This window comes from Piliocolobus tephrosceles, chromosome 4 (assembly GCF_002776525.5).
Source record: "Piliocolobus tephrosceles isolate RC106 chromosome 4, ASM277652v3, whole genome shotgun sequence".
Lineage (NCBI taxonomy): Eukaryota > Metazoa > Chordata > Mammalia > Primates > Cercopithecidae > Piliocolobus > Piliocolobus tephrosceles.
The window spans coordinates 159,681,951-159,703,763 of NC_045437.1; positions in this window are offsets into that span (position 1 = coordinate 159,681,951).

Consider the following 21,813-nt stretch of genomic DNA (forward strand, 5'->3'; position numbering starts at 1 on the left):
TTATTCAAACTCACCTACATTTTGAAAAATATTGTATTTCAGCTAGTTTTATTAAAACTAATGTTTATAACTAGTCAGCAGAGAACCAATAAGGAGGCGGAATGTCCAAACATTTAGGAAATTGCCTCTGGGAACATGACCATTAACCATCTGGAAAGCCTCAGAAACAGCTGGTGAAACAATCTGAAAGGAGTTAACTTCTGGAAATAAAATGGGGGGTATGTGTTTCAATAATATGTGGCTTGGAATAGTGAGTATGATAAGAGTTGTCTTAATTCACAATTTTACCTCAACTCATATTTTCTCTTGAAATTCCACTGAGACCGTTCAATACCACCTCACCGACAACCTCTAATTGTCAATTTTCTGTCCTTATCTTACTTGGCCTATCAGTAGTGTTTGCCCGTTTGATTACTCCCTTCTTCTGAAATACTTTCTTTGGCATTTGGATCTCTCTCTCTCTTTTGCTCTCTGTTTTTTTCCTGCATCACAGGCCACTTCCTCTCAATATCCTTTATGGAGTTCTCTTCGACTTCTAAACTTCTAAGTACTAGAGTATCTTACAGCTCATGTTTTTTCCTCCCTTACTCTTCACTCCATCAGCAAATCATGAAGCCCTTTGTCCCAAATCTGTGTCCCAAGTCTGACCATCATCACAACTCTGGCTATCACATTGGTCCATATTACCATTTATCTCTCACCTTTCCTCCTGTAAATGGCACCTAAATAGGTGTTTCAGCTTCTCTATTGTTCTACAACACTCACTTCTCAATACAGCAGCCAAAATATGTTGTACCACATGACTCGGATGCTCAAAAGCCTTTGACTAAATTCACATCCAGGATACCATCCACAACTCTGCCTCCTGGGGCATGATTGCCTCTTTGCCTGCTTTCCATGTCACTGTTCTTTCATCCCTTCCAGCCACCCTGGCCTTCTTTCTGTACTTTAAACTCCCCGTAAACACTCCCACCACCAAGCCCATTTACTGAATTTCTCAAAGATAATCCTTTTTCTAATAACACCCATCACTTTCCTTCAGTTACCCTGGTCTATTTTTCTTCATAGCACTTGAGATAATCAAAATCTAACAAAAGTCTATGTGCTTATTGTTTGCATCTCCTTATTAGAATGGAAGCTCCGTAAAGACAGTGACCTTGTCTCTTTTCCACTTTAGTGTATTCCTAGCATAAGCAGAATGTTAAGCATAGAATAGAAGCTCAATAAATATTTGTTGGATAAGCGAAGTAAGGAAGTGAGTAGCAGAAGAAAGTAGTAATCTCACTATATTCTGTTGTAATTAAATCTCATTTGAATTATTTTGTGTAATATTGAGCATCACGTTGATAAGACATTGGTGAGGTAAAGACGTTGGTAGGGAGACTAACAATGATGGTGTTGTGGTTGAAGTGCGCCCCTCCAATAAAATGGTTATGATAAAGTTCTGGCCCCCAATATCTCAGAATATGACCTGATTTCGAAATAGGATTATGGGAGATGTAATTAGTTAACATAAATGAGGTCATACTGGAGAGTAGGGTGGGCCCCTAATCCAATAATTCAATATGACTAGTGACCTTATAAGATGTTCATATAGACATAGACACACATACACACACACACGCACACACATGCACACACACACACAGAAGAAAAATGTCATGTGAGGGTGAAGGCTGAGATTGGAACTATGCAGCTGCAAGCCAAGGAATGCCTAAGATTGCCAGAAAACCACCAGAAGCTAAGAAGAGGCAAAGAATGTTTTTTCTACAAATTTCAGAGGGAAGATGATCCTGCCAACACTTTGACTTTGGAACTGTAGCCCCTAGAACTATGAGACAATAAATTTCTGTTGTTTTAAGCCACCTAGTTTGCAGCAGTTTGTTATAGCAGCCCCTAGAAACTGACACAGATGGTACGTCTAGAAAATCAGGGACTTTTGAGGAATACCGGTGATCTTTCACCCAGAGAAAAGAATGTCTGTAGCTTTGCAGCCCATATCCTAGGTTTTATATTAACTGGAGTAGCTTTGGAGGCCATATCTTAATTGGAAAGATATTTCTAGGGGTCCTAAAATATTAGGTAGTCTGAGGTACAGTCAGAGAAACGGAAAACCAGGTATGTCTGGTCACATTTGGTGAACAGCCAGAGATAATCTGCCAGATCCTTATGTAAAAGGAAACTGAGAATTCTGCTGGCAAAGAAGTCAAGCGTTACTTGCTGCTGAAGTTCAAACACTTCTGTACATTCTGGCAAGTTTGCAGGGTGAGACCAAGAAAACTTCTATCTTCGGGGACTACTAAAGAACCTCCAAGGGAAAAAAAAATCTGAAGAAAGAGGGACCAGGCACTCTGAGGATGCATTAACTAAGATTCAAGCTGGGAAGTGGAGCCTCTATGAAGACATGGAATATGGAGTTTACTCTAGGGATCAGACTTGACACAATGGTGGGATCTGGCGAAGAAGCCTAGGAAAATCTGTTGCTTATGCTTCTGGTCGTAAGCCTGAAGGCACTGTTAAGATCGCAGGGCCACAAACTGGAATGAAAGGCACAATGAGAAGTAGGGAAGCGAGGACAGACTAGCGCATGAAACTCATCATATCAAACGGGAATTGCAAGGTTAATATTTAACCCACATCTGTCTCTCATCACCTCCAACCTCAATCATGTGGAAGACCTTCAGAAGAAACTGGTGCTCTCTGTCCCAGAGCTGCGCATCTGTTCCAGAATTTAGAGAAGCCAGAAGAGATCCGGCAGGAGCTGGATACAAGGCTAGGAAATGAGTGAAACACTAGTCCTTTAGACAATAGTCACTGATGCAAAAATGTACAGAGTGCCAAATAACTTAGTAATCAAGATAAATAATATTTTAATGCAACATATCAAAGTTAAAATTTATCCAAAAATTTATGGTGAATAAAATATTAAAATTTTAGACAAAACAATATCTGACAGGGATTAGAATAAAGCTTGTGAGGCCAAGTCATGCAAGGGACTAGAGTGAAGTTAGTGAGGCCAAATTGCCACCCCATCCCAATGAGATAAGCCAGCAGATCAGTGGCAACGGGTGCTAATTATGGTGGTACCTGGTCCCTTACAATGACCTTAGGAGCTAATGGCTGCTGATCCTCTCCTCTCTATAAATCTCACAATTTTCCCTGTGGCCAACCCTCATCCAGAACCATGGGTGGAAGGGAATTCTGGGAAAAGTAGTTTTAGCTTGGCTGATTTGCCATGATAAAAACCACCACAATAGATTACTCAGGAACTGGCAGTCCAAATAATTAATGATATTTATTAAATGAATCTGCCAACCTCAGTTCCCTGGGCACTTGTCTTGTACCTAGGGGACATAAATGGTTAGTGAGTAAAAACAAAAGCTCTTTCTAGAAAACACAAATATGGGAGAAAGAGATGTGACTTTCAGATCTCTTTAATAGAATATGCCTCGAAGGAGAGAAAGCTATTCTCAACTCCAGTACAGGTTACCACATTTCTTTGAGAGGTCAGCAGTAAAGTATACCATGCCCATGGAGCCACAGGTGAGATGGGACACAGCAGGGGTGCGGTGATTGTCTGTAAAAAGTGGTAGACCATTATCTGAGTAACGCTGACCCCAAGGAGTGATGAAAGCAAAGATAGGACTCAACAGGCAGTTTCATAGATATGGGCATGGAGCAAAATTGATATATTTCTTTGAGGACTCCAAAAGATACCTGGGTACCATGGACTCTAAAAGGGCAAACAGCAAAATCTGGGTACAAATGCATATAGGTTAGAAATGGCTGTAGTTTGGGGCCACATTTTTCATCCATAACATCTTAAAAATTATAAAGCAGTGATTTGGCCTACCTCATATCCCAGAACTCATCAGTATTGGGTCTGATCTATAAATTAGGCATTCCAACGGCCAAACCAGTGCGTTTTCTTTTGTCTTTTTCTTTTCTTTTTTTTTGAGACACAGTCTCCCTCTGTCGCCCAGGCCGGACTGCAATGGCGTGATCTCGGCCCACTGCAAGCTCTGCCTCCCAGGTTTAAGCAATTCTCCTGCCTCAGCCTCCTGAGTAGCTGAGATGACAGACGCCCGCCACCATGCCTGTCTAATGTTTGTATTTTTAGTAGAGGCGGGGTTTCACCACGTTGGTCAGGCGGGTTTTGAACTCCTGACCTCGTGATCCACCCACCTTGACCTCCCAAAGTGCTGATATTAGAGGCATGAGCCACAGCACTAGGCCAACCAGTGCATTTTCTATCATACCACCTTGCAACTGCATTTCAGAAAAAAATTCTGATTGAGTACAATCTTCATGATGGCAGAGTCATATAGGATTTTACATATCATTGTGCTCAGCATGGCACTTGCCATAACTAAGAGATACATACAGAGTTTTAAGTGAATAAATAAACTACAACAGCTCAAGTTTCTGTATTGGGTTAAGTAATATCCTTCAAAAGTTCATGTCCACACAGAATCTCAGAGGATGGCCCTATTTTGGAAATAGGGTCTTTGACCTTGTAATTAAGATGATGTCATATTGAAGTAGGAACCTAAATCCAATGTCTGGTGTCCTTATAAGTATGCCATGAAAAGATATAGAGACTCACACAGGGAAGAGCATGTGAAGACACAGGCAGCAAATAAGAGCGATGCAGTCATAAGCCAAGGAATGCCAAGGGTTGCTGGCAACCACAGAAGCTAGGAAGAGATAAGGAAGAATTCTTCTCTGGAGGTTTCAGAGGGCGTGTGGCCCCACTGACAACTGGATTTTGTGCGTCTAGCCTCCAGGACTGTGACAGAGTAATTTTCTGTTGAGTTAAGCCATCTAGTTTGTGATAATTTGTTATGGCACCTCTAGGAAGCTAATACGGTTGCCTGCCCAAAAGAGAGTAGCTGCTCTGATGACTTCTGATGTTCCTTCTCATTATGAGGTTTCATTTTATATGCTTGCCTTGATTAAAATGAATGATTGGCTAAAAAATAAAGAAAGCTTTTATTTTTCTAGTATTTTCAAGCTAATAACGTTTAACAAAAACAAGAAAGGCCTTCCTGAAACTCATAACATGTTTTTACATAATTTTTCTTTTCATTTATAATGTGAAGTCAAAATATACTAAATTTGATACTTTCTTTTCTTGTGAAATAGAAACATGTTTTTACATATATGCTTGTGCTTCAGATATACGTGGTTTGAGTGAAATACAAATATTTTTATTGTTGTCTGGACTCAGTGGCACACGCCTGTAATCTCGGAACAGTGGGAGGCCGAGGCGGGTGGATAACATGAGGGTCAGGAGTTCGAGACTAGCCTGGCTAACATGGTGAAACCTCATTTCTACTAATAATACAAAAAATTAGCTGAGCGTGGTAGCATGCGCTTGTAATTCCAGCTACTCAGGAGGCTGAAGCATGAGAATCACTTGAACCTCGGAGGCAGAGGTTGCAGTGAGCAGCGATTGCACCACTGCACTCTAGCCTGGGTGACAAAGTGAGACACTGTCTCAAAAATAAATAAATACATACATAAATAAAGAGAAATATTTATATTGTTTATTTTATATTTATATTAAGGCTAGATATGTTTGGTCATTTTTATATTAACTTAAACCCTGAAGATACTTTAATTCTGACTCTTTGAAATAGACTCAATTTTAATTTTTATTAATCATTGGCTAATAGAAATTGTTCGTTTTTCTACCCTACCATCTCCTGGAAACCACATAATAAATGAATAACAAAGGAAAATTACAGAGGCAATTCAATTTCACATGCCATACTCTAGGCTGTTGTCAAAGCTATTTTCCAATGTATCAATCACTGTTTCCTGAGACAAGACTATAACTGGCGGGAACATCTGCCTACCAAGTACACAATGGAGACAGGAGTATTGCTAGCTTTTAGAAAAATGTATCAATTTCTATGTCTTTAAACAGTATTTGCTAAAATTACTCAGTTATGCATGCTACAAAGTCAAAATAAAAGCCCTTATAGAACTCTTGCTGGGCAAGTAAAATAACTCAGTTCTAAATTTTACATTAAGAAAGAAGCTTTTAGTATCTAGGGACAGTCATTGTTGATCTTTATGGCATGTTTTTCATATGAAAAACTGCCTGATCATACACGTCTTGTCAATGTGAGTTCTGCAATGATTGCCCCATGATCATACATGTTTTCTTTGACATAGGAAGTCACATTTCATTCCTTTTGGTTCTATGCATAACAGCTTCTTTGACAGTGGGAGCAACTGGTTCCTCTTCCTTCACTTTGGATCCATCCTGACCGATGGTGTTAAGTAGACCCATCTTTCTTTACTTCTCTAACTTCTTTTTAATTTAATGTAATTTTTAAATCAACAGATAAAATTATATGTGTTTATCATGTATAACGTGATGTTTTGGAGTATATGTACATTGTGGAATAACTCAATCTAGCTAATATCATGCATTACCTCATTTAGTTATCAGTTTTATAGTGAGAACAATTAACATCCATTCTCCTAGCAGTTTTCAAGAATACAATATATTGTCATTAACCATAGACATCATTTTGTACCTTCTCTTCCTGATGTGTTAAGGGGGAAAAGTACAAACCAAAAAGGCTCTTCCTCATTTTTTTAAAAGTCCCTTCTCATAATCCATTTACCTACTTCATGTTTAGGTTCTTGCAATTTTCAAGCTGCTGTCTTAATACCTGAGGTCACTATCACACTTTCACCTACACATACATTTGACCTACTTGCTAGGCTTCCTTTAACAATTCTTCTAAGTTCACAGCATTGCTAAACATGGAGTCAAATATGTCAACGTCCCTAAGAGTTCATTGTTAAAATAACTCTACCCCTATGCACTAAACATGTGTCGTAGTTGAACACGCTGTTTCATAACCTAGCATGTGAATTGTAGTCTGCTTATGGTTGTGTTTTTATAAATGGTGAATTAGTGGGATCTCAATTAATAAATATTACTATACTTTTTTATTTTCCTGTCTATGTATTTCAATTGGTAATTTCCTGTATATTCTCTTTTTCCATATATTTTAAAAGTATAAAACATCTGAAGTAACAAAAGAATATGTGTAACATATATGTAAAGCAATCCCACTAGTGGATGTCTATCCCCCCCCAAAAAAAGTGTTATATTAAAGGGAAATCTGTACTCTTATGTTTATCACAGCACTATTCACAATAGCAAAGAGATGGAATCAACCTGTGTCCATCATGGGATGACTGACTTTAAAATGTGTTGTATACACATAATTGAGTACTATAAAAAAGCCATAAAAAGAATGAAGACATGTTTTTTTCAGAAATATGGATGGAACTGGAGACCATTGTATTAAATGAAACAACTCAGACACAGAAAGGCAAATGCCACATATTTTCTCACTCATAAGTGGGAGTTAAATAATGTGTACCCACAAACATAGAGCGTGGAATGATAGACAATGGAGATTAGAAAGGATGCTCAATGGGAGGAGAGTGGAAGATGAAGAATTGCGTAATCAGTACATTTTACATTCTTCCTGTAATAGATACACTAAAATCCTGAATTCACCACTACACAATATAACCATGTAACAATATTACACTTACAGCCCATAAATGTATACCATTTTTTAAAAGCTTAAAATAAAATGGGTGTTTATAGTCCCTCCAACCAGTTTCAGACCTAGAACATAACCAGTACCTTGCATATAACTATGTGTTCCTCTCCTAGTTCATCTCATTCCTCCACCAACTGAGACAGACCGTATTCAAAATATATTAATCTCTTGTTTTATTCTCCATGAAGTCTTTTTTTTTTTGACGGAGTCTCTCTCTGTCGCCCGGGCTGGAGTGCAGTGGCGCCATCTGGGCTCACTGCAAGCTCTGCCTCCCAGGTTCACACCATTCTCCTACCTCAGCCTCCCGAGTAGCCGAGACTACAGGTGCCCGCCACCACGCCTGGCTAATTTTTTTTTTTATTTTTAGTAAAGATGGGGTTTCACCGTGTTAGCCAGGATAGTCTCTATCTCCTGACCTCGTGATCTGCCCGCCTCGTTCTCCCAAAGTGCTGGGATTACAAGCGTGAGCCACTGCGCCCGACCTTATTCTCCAGGAAGTCATATCACATATATATGTATTTCCAAAAATATGCTGTTTGATATTGTTTGTTCCTGATTTTTATTTATATATGTGGAATCTCCTTAAAACCTTGCTGTTTTTTTTTTTTTTTTTTTTGGAAGGCCTAGGCGGGCAGATCACTTGAGGTCAGGAGTTCAAGACCAGCCTGGCCAACATGGTGAACCCAATCTCTACTAAAAAAAAATATATATATAAAAATTAGTCTGTTGTGGTGGCAGGCACCTGCAGTTCCAGCTACTCAGGAGGGTGAGACAGAAGAATTGCTTGAACTTGAACCTGGGAGGCAGAGGCTGCAGTGAGCCAACATGGAGTCACTCCACTACAGTGTGGGAGAGAGAGTCAGACTCTGTCTAAAAAAAACAAGAAAAACAAAAAACCACTTGCTTTTTTAGTGCAAAATTATGTTCGTATATAATTTATTGGAGTCCTTATTTGTATAATATTCCATTGTGTACCTATACAATAATTTATCCATTATCCTGCCAATAGGCAATTAGGATGTTTCTGGTTTGTTGCTATTGTAAATAATGCTACTGTGAACATTCTTGTATAGGTTTAGTGGCATCAGTTCCTTACGGTGTATGGCAAGGAGTAGAATTTCTGAATTAAAAAAAATTCAAATATTCAAACTTCCATAATAATGTTAAATTTTTTCCAAAGTGTTTGTATCAATTAACTTTTTCTCCAGCAGGTTATAAGAGTTTTCATATATCTCTATACCCTACATCACTTGTTATTCTCTTTTATTTATTTATTTTTTTTTGAGACGGAGTCTTGCTCTGTCTCCCAGACTGGAGTGCAATGGCACAATCACTGCAACCTCTGCCTTCCAGTTTCAAGCAATTCTCTTGCCTTAGCCTCCTGAGTTGCTGGAATTACAGGCACGTGCCACCAGGCCTGGCTAAATTTTCCTACACAATTACTTTTTTTCTTATTGATTTGTAGCCATTTCTACAATGCTTTTTTACATCGGGCAGCCTCCCATGCCAGAGTTAGCTCATAGAGACTTTCCTGAATACTAATTCTTTTTTTTTCTTTTTATTATACTTTAAGTTCTAGGGTACATGTGCATAACGTGCAGGTTTGTTACATATGTATACTTGTGCCATGTTGGTGTGCTGCACCCATCAACTCGTCAACACCCATCAATTCGTCATTTATATCAGGTATAACTCCCCAATGCAATCCCTCCCCCCTCCCCCCTCCCCATGATAGGCCCCGATGTGTGGTTTCCCCTTCCCGAGTCCAAGTGATCTCATTGTTCAGTTCCCACCTATGAGTGAGAACATGCGGTGTTTGGTTTTCTCTTCTTGTGATAGTTTGCTAAGAATGATGGTTTCCAGCTGCATCCATGTCCCTACAAAGGACGCAAACTCATCCTTTTTTATGGCTGCATAGTATTCCATGGTGTATATGTGCCACATTTTCTTAATCCAGTCTGTCACAGATGGACATTTGGGTTGATTCCAAGTCTTTGCTATTGTGAATAGTGCCGCAATAAACATACGTGTGCATGTGTATCTTTATAGCAGCATGATTTATAATCCTTTGGGTATATACCCAGTAGTGGGATGGCTGGGTCATATGGTACATCTAGTTCTAGATCCTTGAGGAATTGCCGTACTGTTTTCCATAATGGTTGAACTAGTTTACAATCCCACCAACAGTGTAAAAGTGTTCCTATTTCTCCACATCCTCTCCAGCACCTGTTGTTTCCTAATTCTTTGTTCAGTGTTTTGTTTTGTTTTGAGACGGAGTCTCACACTGTCACCCAGGCTAGAGTGCAGTGGCATGATTTTTGGCTCACTGCAACCTCCACCTCCCAGGTTCAAACAATTCTCCTGCCTCAGCCTCCCAAGTAGCTGGGATTACAGGTATGTGCCACCACATCCAGCTAATTTTTGTCTTTTTAGTAGAGACGGGGTTTCACCATGTTGGCCACGCAGGTCTCAAACTCCTGACCTCAGGTGATTCACCTGCCTCGGCCTCCCACAGTGCTGGAATTATAAGTATGAGCCACAGTGCCTGGCCCTTTATTAGTTTTATATTTTGAAAATAAGTTCTCCAGGTTTGTTACTTGCCTTTTGACTTTTTGATGCTGTAATTTGATGAATATTAATTGTTAATTTCAATATAGTCAACTATTAATCTTTTGTTTTTATGGTTTTATCTATCTTAATGACAGAAAGTTTACTAAATACTATTTATTAAGATATTTAAGGTATTTCTCTCATTTTAAGTATTTAATCAGTGGGAATTAAATTTCATGTATTTTTTAAATATAAAAATACTCATCTCAGCCTAATCAAATAGCTTTTCTTTCTTCCTAACATGGCATTTCTTCCATATGTATTTCCACATGAAGTTGGGTCTCTTTCTGTGTTCTCCATTTCATTCTCTTGTTCGATTTCTTTATCTTTTTCTCCAGAGCTTCTATTTCAGTAATATACATCGGCACAGCATATCTACTTTTATTTGTCCTGATTTGTTAGACCTTTGTTCTGACTGGCCAAAAGTTCATTCTGATTGCTAAATATTGAACTCACAAAAATCATTAGAATATTTTAATATGTCATCCCGGCCTGGACCAATATACACTGTCTTAGTTATTATAACTTAATAATGTTGCAATAACTTATAGGGTAATTTCCTCACAGTATTCTTTTCTTTGAGAAAGCCTTAGCTCTTTGGGCTTTGTGTTTTCACATAAATTTTAAAAGATATTTTCAATCTCCATATAACACCAGCTGGAATTCTGATAGAATTAGCTTGAATTTAAACATTCTATGGGATAATTTAATTATTTATGACTTTATGTCTTCCTTTCCATAAATGTAGGACATGTATCAATGTACTTAGAATATCTTTAATATCATTTTATGTATGTTTTTATATAAGTTTTACTTATCTGGGTAATTAATAGTTTTTTATTATTATTGCCTATTGTAAATGTTTTTTAATTATATTTCTAACTTGTAATTAATTTTTAATCTTTTTCTGATTTATTTATAATCCATTCATTTTTACTGTTTTCTAAGCCATTCATATTTACTTATTGTACTATTTTGTTTTCACACTGCTGATAAAGACATACCTGAGACTGGGAAGAAAAAGAGGTTTAATTGGACTAATAGTTTCACATAGCCGAGGAGGTTTCAGAATCATGGCAGGAACTGAAAGGTTCTTCTTACATGGTGGCAGCAAGAGAAAAATGAGGAAGATGCAAAGGTGGAAACCCCTGACGAACCCATCAGATCTCGTGATACTTATTCACTACCATGAGAACAGTATGGGGGAAACTGCCCTCATGTTTCAAGTTATCTCCCACTGGGTCCCTCCCACCACACATGGGAATTATGGGAGTATAATTCAAGATGAGATTTGGGTAGGGACACACAGCCAAACCTTATCACTTATGTTATTTCTTTCCTAATTGTCCTATTATTCATATTACTGCTTTTACTTCTCTCTTCACTGTTTTAGAAATGTACACCCTATACTTCTTTTAGCTTTATCCTTGAAATTTATGAAAAAATTATAATGTTGAACAATTTATTAACCTTTTTTTCAGAATAATACATGACTCTTAAGACACTCCTTCTTCTTTCTCTGTTAACTCTAATCATGCCCCACCTAGCATACATGCCATTGTTGTTTTGAATTTTAGCTCTTTTGTCTACACTTATATGATATTTATTTAGGTTCACATACATTTTCTATTTTATTTCTCACCTGTTCCTTTATGTTTCAGATTTTTCCTCTTCCTTAAAAGTACATTCTATTGTGAATTTCCTCAACCAAATCTGCCATTCTGTTAGAAGCAGAAGATCATGTGATGAATTTTCTAAACTCCCTGATAGAATAAAGCTCATGTATTTGCTCTACCCAGAATGAACACTAAATTCAAATGTTTGAAATTTCTTTTTCTAAAGTTAGAACTCTTTATTTTTTAGCATATTCCAAAGTTGGCAAAAATATTCTCCCAGCTGGTATATGTGACAGTACTATCAGTGGATCTAATTCTATACATTTTATTTCATAAAAGTTTGTGTCTCTAATATATTTTTCAAAACGTTCTGATTTGTTCTTGAAAACAGTTTCATTCAATAATCACATAATAGATACTGATTGTCTCACTGCATTACATCATTTAGTTTATTTTTCAGAGCTGTCTTGTGGACTGTCTCGTGGACTGTGTCTTGTGGACTGTATCTGAAATACAGTGACAATCCAGTCCTTCAATCTAAACCTTTTTTTTTGAAAACACAAATGAACATGCCTATGAAATTGTGTGGCTGGTTCATCAAGAACCCTAATAGTATCCAAAATTTATACTCAGCCAGATGTCTTATAGATATTGAAATGACATAGACTTTAGATAGGTTGAAAGCTGCGTTAGTGTGGTCCTATCTGCCATTCTGTTTGGTCATTTTCTTACAAAACAAACAAACAAACAAACAAAAAACAAAACCTCAAGGTCAGCTTTTGTGTTCTACATTACCATGTTACCTATGTTGATGTATAAACCTCCACAAATATCTACCTGTCAGATAATAAACTCCATGCTTGAAAGGACTTTCATCGTTCTTATGTAAAGGATTTTAAAACTACTTTTATTTGCCATACAGTGCAAACCAAAAGTTTATTTCCATATTTCTCTGCAGAACAGATTTTAAGTAAAATTACCCCCTGATCTTGTAGATACCTTATCAATGCATTTGTTGTAATGAAAATATTAAGACCAGTAAGCAAATGGCATAAAGATTTTCTTTCTTTCTTTTTTTTTTCTTTTTTTGAGATGGAGTCTTGCTCTGTCGCCCAGGCTGGAGTGCAGTGGCGCCATCTCGGCTCATTGCAAGCTCCGCCTCCGGGTTCACGCCATTCTCCTGCCTCAGCCTCCCCAGTAGCTGGGACTACTACAGGCGCCCGCCCCCACGCCCGGCTAGTTTTTTGTATTTTTAGTAGATACGGGGTTTCACCATGTTAGCCAGGATGGTCTCGATCTCCTGACCTCGTGATCTGCCCGCCATCCAGCCACCTTGACCTCCCAAAATGCTGAGATTACAGAGGTGAGCCACCGCGCCCAGCCGGCATTACGAGTTATTATTTAAAAGCCTGATTTTAAGTAAAACCCTGGATAAGTTACTAGACTGCTATACACATTGTTATGCAAAACCGCGTCTATAGTACCTGGATATTTGAATGTAAAGTCTTTAGTAGGTTTCCTGCAGCTTCCTACTGCAGGAGAAAATAAGGTTTCCTTCTTTCTCTGTTTCATCAGTGTTCCACCTGGACCCTGCTGTTTTCAGATTTGTATTAAACATCACACAGCAGGGTATGGGTCTTTATCTCTTGAATGGCTGATGAAGGGCCAAATGATGCAATCCAGAATCCTTAGCCTCTCTTGCGGTAAATCTTAACCAATGGGAAATGGGAAAGAGGAAGGAATTAAACAGATAAAATGCCTTTTAAAAATGTTTCCTATAGATTACTCTAAGTGTAATTCCTTTTGTATTTCTTTCAGAGAAGCCCTATAGCCCAAGTAAACAAATCTGGCTTGTGACCTGCCATCAGTATCACATTATATCTTTTGCCTCATTTCCATTTTCCCTCGCACTTGATACCTCAGGCTTTGTACTTTCCCCACCCCAACCCCCCAATTATTGCCAATGATATCTTTGTCTCCAGCTCTACTTTCTAGAATACGCAGAGAAAAGCAATCGTACATTTTTATAGCAAAGATTATATCTGTATAAAACAAAAATTATTCATACAATTAGAATTTGGTAGCTAGACAGAAAAACACACTGTGTCTTTGCATAAATAATACATGTTTCCTTAATTTATTTTTCTTAAAAATAAAATATTTCTTATATTTTTAAATTTCAAAGACATCTCTATTGATTTAAACAATATTAATTATAGTGAGGAATAGTACTGAAATAGATTTCTGAGATTTGACTTAAGGCATTGGGATATCTAACAAGCCATAATTTTTCAAACATTATGAACAGATACTGAAAATTATAAAGTGTTGTGATTCCAACAGGAATCAGATACAACAAAAGTCCCCAGAGCAAACCATAAATAGCAGCAATCTTCTGGAAAGTTTTCACAAGGAACCTTTTCTTCTTCTTCCCATATGTTCCCCTCATGTAGATTTAGGTGGTTATAATGTTGTTTGAGAGGGTGAAGTAATAAGTGAAGGAAGAATTAAGGAATTATACTGTAGTAAGAGTCATTGTTAGGACATCTCTGAGTCAGGTTGGGTCTAAGACATTTCCTTACTTCCGTGGATTTGGTAATGCCATGATGAAATAAAAACAACTGAAGTTTTCTACAACCTCTTGCCTCTGCTTTGTAGATTTACATTTTTAATAGGAGCTTCAAATAACAAGACGACTCACATGGTAATGAGGAGTGTATTTCAGTTGACAGATAAGTAAATTGAAGTCCAAAGAAGTTAGATTACTTCTGTAAGTTGTGTCTCACTCCAAAGCCTATGTTTATTTCATTATGCCCCATGTGGAAAATAAAAATAAAGTGAGGGGAGCAAATGAAAATGTTAAGATATTCAACTTAATTGAATTGGAGAAGTCATAAATATCTGTGGAAACTGCTGGAAATCAGTTTTGATAATTTTCTTTGAAAATATGATACAGTTATTCCATGAGTATGGTATGCCTTCCTAATAAGTCTTCGCTGCCTTCTGAACTATCATTAGATGGCAATAGATGATTCTGAAAGATACAGTCTCATTTAAGGTAACTCTTGTGTTGAGATGTCAAGAGGCAATTCTGTAGACAAAGGCTCCAGAAAATGATCTTCAATATATTGTCAAAGTTTAGGGGTAAGTCAATTGTTTGTGAAAATGCAATTCTCAAGCACCTTACCATTGAGCAGCATTGGTATCAGCTGACAACTTGCTAGAAATGCAGATTTACTATACCAGAACTGCATTTTAACAATGATCCCCAGATTTGAGAAGTAATGCTTTAATAGGCTATTCAGAAATGTTGGGACCAGTTGAAGTCAAGAGAATAAGCATGAAAGCAATCACCTACCCAATTTAATTTTTGCTGAAAGCAAGGGGATAATAAATCTGCTTTCCAGTGTATGTGTTCATCAAGGTTTTCCAGAGAAACACAAATAATAGGATGTGTGTGTGTGTGTAGGGGGTGTGTGTACAGAAACAGATTTATTAGAAGATATTAGTTGATATGATTATGAAGGCTGACAAATCACAAGATCTACAGTCAGCAAGCTAGAAACTGAGGAGGGCCAATGGTAGTTCCAGTTCAAAAGCTGATAGACCTGAGACCCAGGAAGAGCAGATGTTTCTGTTTGAGTCCAAGGGCAGGAAAAAAACTGATGTTCCAGCTCAAGACAGCCAGGCAGGAGGAAAATTCTTCTTACTTAGGCTTTTGTGTTTGTTTGTTTGTTTTCTGTTCAGGTCTTCAAGGGATTGAATGGATTAGATGGAGCTCATTCACATAAGGGAGGGCAACCCGCTTTACTCAGTCTACCAATTTAAATGTTAATTCCATCCAGAAACACCCTCAGAAACACACCTAGAATACCATTGAACTGAATATCTGCACATCTTGTGGCCCACACAACTGACATAAAATAAACTATCAAATCTGGTAATAAATAGAACTAAATAAAAGTAGTTCCATCACAAAATATAACTGTAAATCACTAAAGAAGTAGCCTCAACACAGTCCTGGGATTAAAAAAGCAATCCTCAGAAGATCAAGGCAGAATCATTTGACAGTCCCACATACAGTTTTTGGCTGGTTTTAAGATGAAATAACTTATTTAGATCTAAAACAGAGACACAAAGGAAAATACCTACACACAGATAATTCAATTGCAAAAATCAGAGCATGTGGAAAAAAATTCTGGCTACCATAAATATAATCTCAGTGTAACCATTTAGTAAAAGAAAGCATAGGTAACATTAGACATTGTAATCTTAAACATTCAGATATTTAATTCTTAAATATTCTTAAGTTTTTCTTTACTGACATGTTACTATTTTGATTTGCAATCTGAAATCTAACATATTTCTATTGCACCAAAATATGAAAATCAGAACTTATTTTAGTTTTGATCCTTTAACTTTGAGCAGTATTTATTTTTAAGCAGTTTCTTAGTTGAAGACAGTAGTACACAAATACAGGTACTCATGAACATGGATAAATTCTTGCTGACTGGTTTGTATGCTTACGGAAGCAACTAAGATGTTTGTAGAATTCTGGTTTCTAATATTGCCCTATTTAGCTTTAGTATTATGTAGTCTTTTAATTTAACAGCATCCACTTGCAGTTTTTCATTCACACTGTCAAATTTTTAAGAGAAAATAAACTGGGAAATTGTAATTTATTTTCATAAAATTTGAAATCAAAGAAATCTTTTTTTTTGAAAATTGGATCTTAATCTCAAAATTGTAGAACTTGGCCCAGGCCGTTGCTTTCATTTTGAAAACGAACTTCAACTCCAGAAAGACCAGTGTGTGCTCTGCCAAATAAATTTCTCAGAGTCACAGTCTCACTAGGAATGTGCAAATCATAGCATATGTTGGTGTAAATTCTTTTGAAGTTCTTGCCAAGAGATATTCAAAGGAATTCAATGGCTATAATATTCAAGGCTATAATAATGTTCATCCAAATGTTTTTGATCCGGTCTTCATCAGTTAGCTGATTTTCACTGTTTAAAAATTTCCATAAAAGGATTCAGCACCACTTCATACCAAACCACGTAACCTCATTTTAGTAGTACCAACCACCATATTGTGCTTGCAGTTCATCAATCACGACTAAACTGTCTCCAGTTCAAGCCAAGAGAACGCATCTAGGACAACAATGTCTGTTCTTACCCAGTATTTATTTCCTTTTTCTCTATCTCAATAGAATTTTTTTCCCCCCTAGAAAATCCCAAGCTTTCAGGGCAGGCTACACTGGTTTAAATATAATTCCCCTTTCAGTGATTGGTTCCAGGAAAGGTCTCTCATCTTCCTCTGAATATTACAGTGTGTTAAAAGTTGTGTTCAGCACCTCATCCATCAGGCATCTTGCTAAAGCCTGAGTATGAAACCGGCATTGAGGATTCCTATGATATTTAATGAGACATTGAGATATTAAAGCCATCAACTTTAAAACCTCTTTCTCTGGACTTCCTGTATGCAACATTAATATTTTTCCTATTTTTAAGCCAATTGAAATGGAAATTTTCTATTCCTTGCAGCTGAAAGAATCTTGTGTGATATGTGAAGGGTTTCACTTTGAGCTTTTGAACAATTCCAACTTCTGGAATGATTTAATTAATCTATGTTCATTCAGCATTGTAAAATGTTGTCCAGTCACACATAAGTTCTGTAACAGATACAGTGTTAGAAGGACCATTCCTTGGCTACAATATTTGTAGATACTCTTACCAACTTTGCCCAGTTTTTCAGTAAAATTTATAAGATTTTTTCCAAAATAAAGGTTAAATCAAGGACTATAAGTCATTCTATTATAAAAATACATGCACGTGTATGTTTATTGCAGCACTATTCACAGTAGCAAAGACATGGAATCAACTTAAATACCCATCAATGATAGACTAGATAAAGAAAATGTGACACATACACATCATGGAATACAATGCAGTCACAAGAAGGAACGAGATCGTGTCCTTTGCAGGGACATAGATGAAGCTGGAGACCATTATCCTCAGCAAACTAACACAGGAGCAGAAACCCAAATAATGCATGTTCTTCCTTATAAGTGGGAGCTAAATGATGAAAACACATGGACACATAGAGAGGAACAACACACGCTGGGGTCTGTTGGAGGGTGGAAGGTGGGAGGAGAGAGAAGATCAGGAAACTAACTAATGGGGACTAGGCTTAATACCTGGGTGGTGGAAATAATCTGTATAGCAAACCCCCTCGATACAAGTTTACATATTTTTCAAACCCTGCAAATGTACCCCTGAACTTAAATTAAAAGTTAAAAAAGAAATACCTACGTGCAGATAGTTCAATTGCAAATAATGAAAGTCATAATAAAAGTAGAAACTGAGATTTAAGACACTCCCCAAATAAAAATATTTAATCAGTTCCTAATACTGCAATTGTCATAGGCATCATGTATAAATTTTTTAATCATGCAAAAATTCTCTCCCAATAAATACTATTATCTAGATGTCTATATCTGGATTCTAATGCTCACCATACAAAAATCCCACCAATGATTTGACTTTCCCATGCAATTTGTTCTGGAAATTATCAGCTAAACCTTCAACATGCTGATAAGTAGTATTTCTAGGAAGAATTAAATTAAGAAAATATTATTTGTGGTTTCAGATTCACCATTTCTTCTGCATTCATAGATACCCACATCTGTCAATGCTTTGAAATACTTAAGACAATAATTTAACTTTAAAAATACATAAATGCATTCCACAGTAGTACTCCTTTTTTACATACAGAAAAAAAAATGTTAAAATTATATTCTTTTTTACCCTGAACATTAAGGTTTTACCTTGAATCTGGTGGTGTCTGGTGATATCTCCCAAGTAAATTACCCACACAAATAAAAACTATCCATCATCTTGTGGGGAGTATGGAGGGGTGGGGGGGAAGAGGAGGGGATTTATAAATCTTCTTTAAAAAAGACTGCTGCTAAATCTCCTTACCTCAGTTCTATACCTCTCATCTCTTCTGGAGGTTCTTAGAGCCAATAACTCAAATTTTGGGGGGAATTTTCTATTTTGCTTAAATTTTATGGCTTATTTAAGTAATTTTATCTTCTTTACCTACTTTAATCTTTAAGTAATTATTTAAGTAATTTTTATTATTTCTCTCTTCTTTCATCCTTCATGTCTTTGTGAGTTTATGCTTTTAATAATGGATATGTTTGATCTCCTCCTTTAACTAGGAATTGCAGATCAAACCTTTTAAATGTATTCAAATGGTTGTGGATTTGGTTGTGCCTTTAACTTTGCAGGCTCAGGGAGTAAATGGTGATGATGATGATAATGTTGATGATAGGTAACTGAGTACTTATTTTAGGTAATACTCTGCTAAAAGCTTTACAGGAAAAAAAATCTTTAAGTATATTTTAAAACAGTGTAAGGTGGATATTAATATTCACACTTTCATATTTTACTTTGGGGAAATGTGAATTACATGATAACTTTAAAAACTTTCAGCAGTGAAATGTTTTTATACCAATATTTTTACCTCATCATTTTTCTCTTGTCTTGCTGCAATGGCTACAATGCAATATGATGTGGTACAATAGCAGTGTTCATTGCTTATATCTAGCTTTGATGGAAATATTTCCAATGCTTTATGTCTAGTTAGAGTGTTTGTTGTAGATGTCTGGCAGAGCACAGTTTATAAAGGCAGTTGCCTTCTACTTTTAACTTCCTAAATGTTTTATATGGTTATTTATCAAATTATAACTTACTGTATTTCATCAGTTTTTATTAATCTTCCCATATAATCACAATCTTTACATTGGTAATATATCCATTTATAGTAACAAATTTCCTAATTGTGAGCCATCTTTAATTTCTACAGTTAAACACATTTGCTCCTCATATTCTGTGGATATCTCTTGCATGAATTTAGGGTATTTACAGCTGCTTCCATACATGAAATTAAAGAGTAGTTTTCAGTTTGTGTGATGTCCTTGCCTGATTTTTGTTTGCTTTTTAAAATAATTTGGAAACATTTCAATTGTTTTCCTTATCAGAACAGTTTGAATCAGGAATTATTATCTGTTCATTAGAAATTGAGTAAAACTCACCTTTCTGGGTCTAGTTAAAAGCTGGCAGTTACATCTCTGACTAGCTTTCCAAATTCTCATACCATCCCTATCAATCCAGAAAATAGAAATTATTATGTCCATTGTGGTAGAAAATTATCTATTTCTTCTCTACCTCCAAATTAGTTGACACATATAACTGAAAATAATATTGTGAAGAAGTTTAATAAAAAGCCTTGTAAAGCACTTAGAACAGTTCTGTCATGGAGTAAGTGCTCAATAAAACTTACAATATAACTATTAATTGGACGTGCTATAGATTTATTTTGTAGTTCTATCTATTCAATATGATTATATATGTAGTCACACAAACATACATAGATATACATTTTTAATCAAGTGACTTTAAATTTATGCAGACCAAGATGCCTTTCTCCCTCTTCTTTATTAATTGAAAGCTTAACTTTCATTGTGAAATCTTAGTTCTCACATTCAAAATGTTGGGAAAAATCAAACCTATAAACCTTCCATAATGACAAAAACAAAAAGCCAACATAGAGTTTTTTTCTCCACTTAAGAATGGAAAACTAAGAGGATGATTTTTAAAAAATTAGATATAGCAAGAAAAAGTTATACATGCTGCCTTGTTTCTAGAAATATATTTAAATTACTATTTACTTGGTAAATCCTACATGCCAAATGTTGTCCTAGTGACTGTGAGATGCAAAGATGAAAAAGACATGATACCTAGTGTCTAACTGCTCACAAGTTAGTGAGGAAGAGAGACGTATCGGAAATTAACTGTAATGCATTATGGCAAAATATATAGAAAGCCAGAAAAAGATATGTAGAGATGTGGAAATGCAAATATAGAAGAATATAGAAAAATATGGAAAAATATTTCCCAAGTTGGAAAAAATTTCACCTATATTAGGCTCCAAGTCTTAACCAAGTTTATTTTTTAAATTATTCCTCCATCTGCTCGTGTATGTGGGTGAGTGATCCAATGTGTCTCTACTGGAAGATTTAGGAAGTAAAATCCCCTGATTGGCCCCGCTTGGGAACTCATGCCAGAGTTTCCTATAATAGGAAATCATCACAAGCTCCTCTTCTGTAATTCTGATTTCCAGCCCTAGAATCAGGACTTTGGTTACTGCACACTTTTCAATATTTTGTATCAGTTCCATTCAACAGCTACTGGCCACACATTATTCATACTATTCTTTCCGTCTTTTATAGATTTTTTTCCACTGAATGTGACAGCCTTCAGCCAAATTTGAAGTATTTATGCTCCCGCATATTTGAGATTTTCTGCAATCTTTTATAATCTAAGTCAGATTATATTACTGCTTGGCTTATGATCTCCAAAGGCTCCCCATCTCACTAACAGTTAAAGCCAATGTCATTAACTGGCACAAGCCCTACATGATCTGGTGCCTCACTACCTCCAAGGCTTCATCTCTTACCACTTTCCACCCCCACTGCTGCTTTACCACTACATGTGCCTCTTTGCTGGTCCTCCAACATCAAGTACACACCCACCTTGAGATATTACACTTGTTCTCTTTGCCAAAGACATTCTTACCCTGTGTATCAATGTGTATCAACTCTTGTTTACTCAAGTCTCTGCTCAACTGTTGCCCTCTTGGAGAACTTTCCATACTACCATGGATAAGATAGCAATCTCTACTCAGTTTGGCACTACACAATCATCCTTACCCTGCTTTCTTTTCCTTCCCTCCCTCCTTCCTTCCTTCCTTCCTTCCTTCCTTCCTTCCTTCCTTCCTTCCTTCCTTCCTTCCTTCTTTCCTTCCTTCCTTCTTTCCTTCCTTCCTTTCTCTTTCTTTCTTTTCCTTCCTTCCTTTCTTTCTTTCTTTCTTTCCTTCCTTCCTTCTTTCTTTTTCTCTCTTTCTTTCTTTCTTTCCCTTTT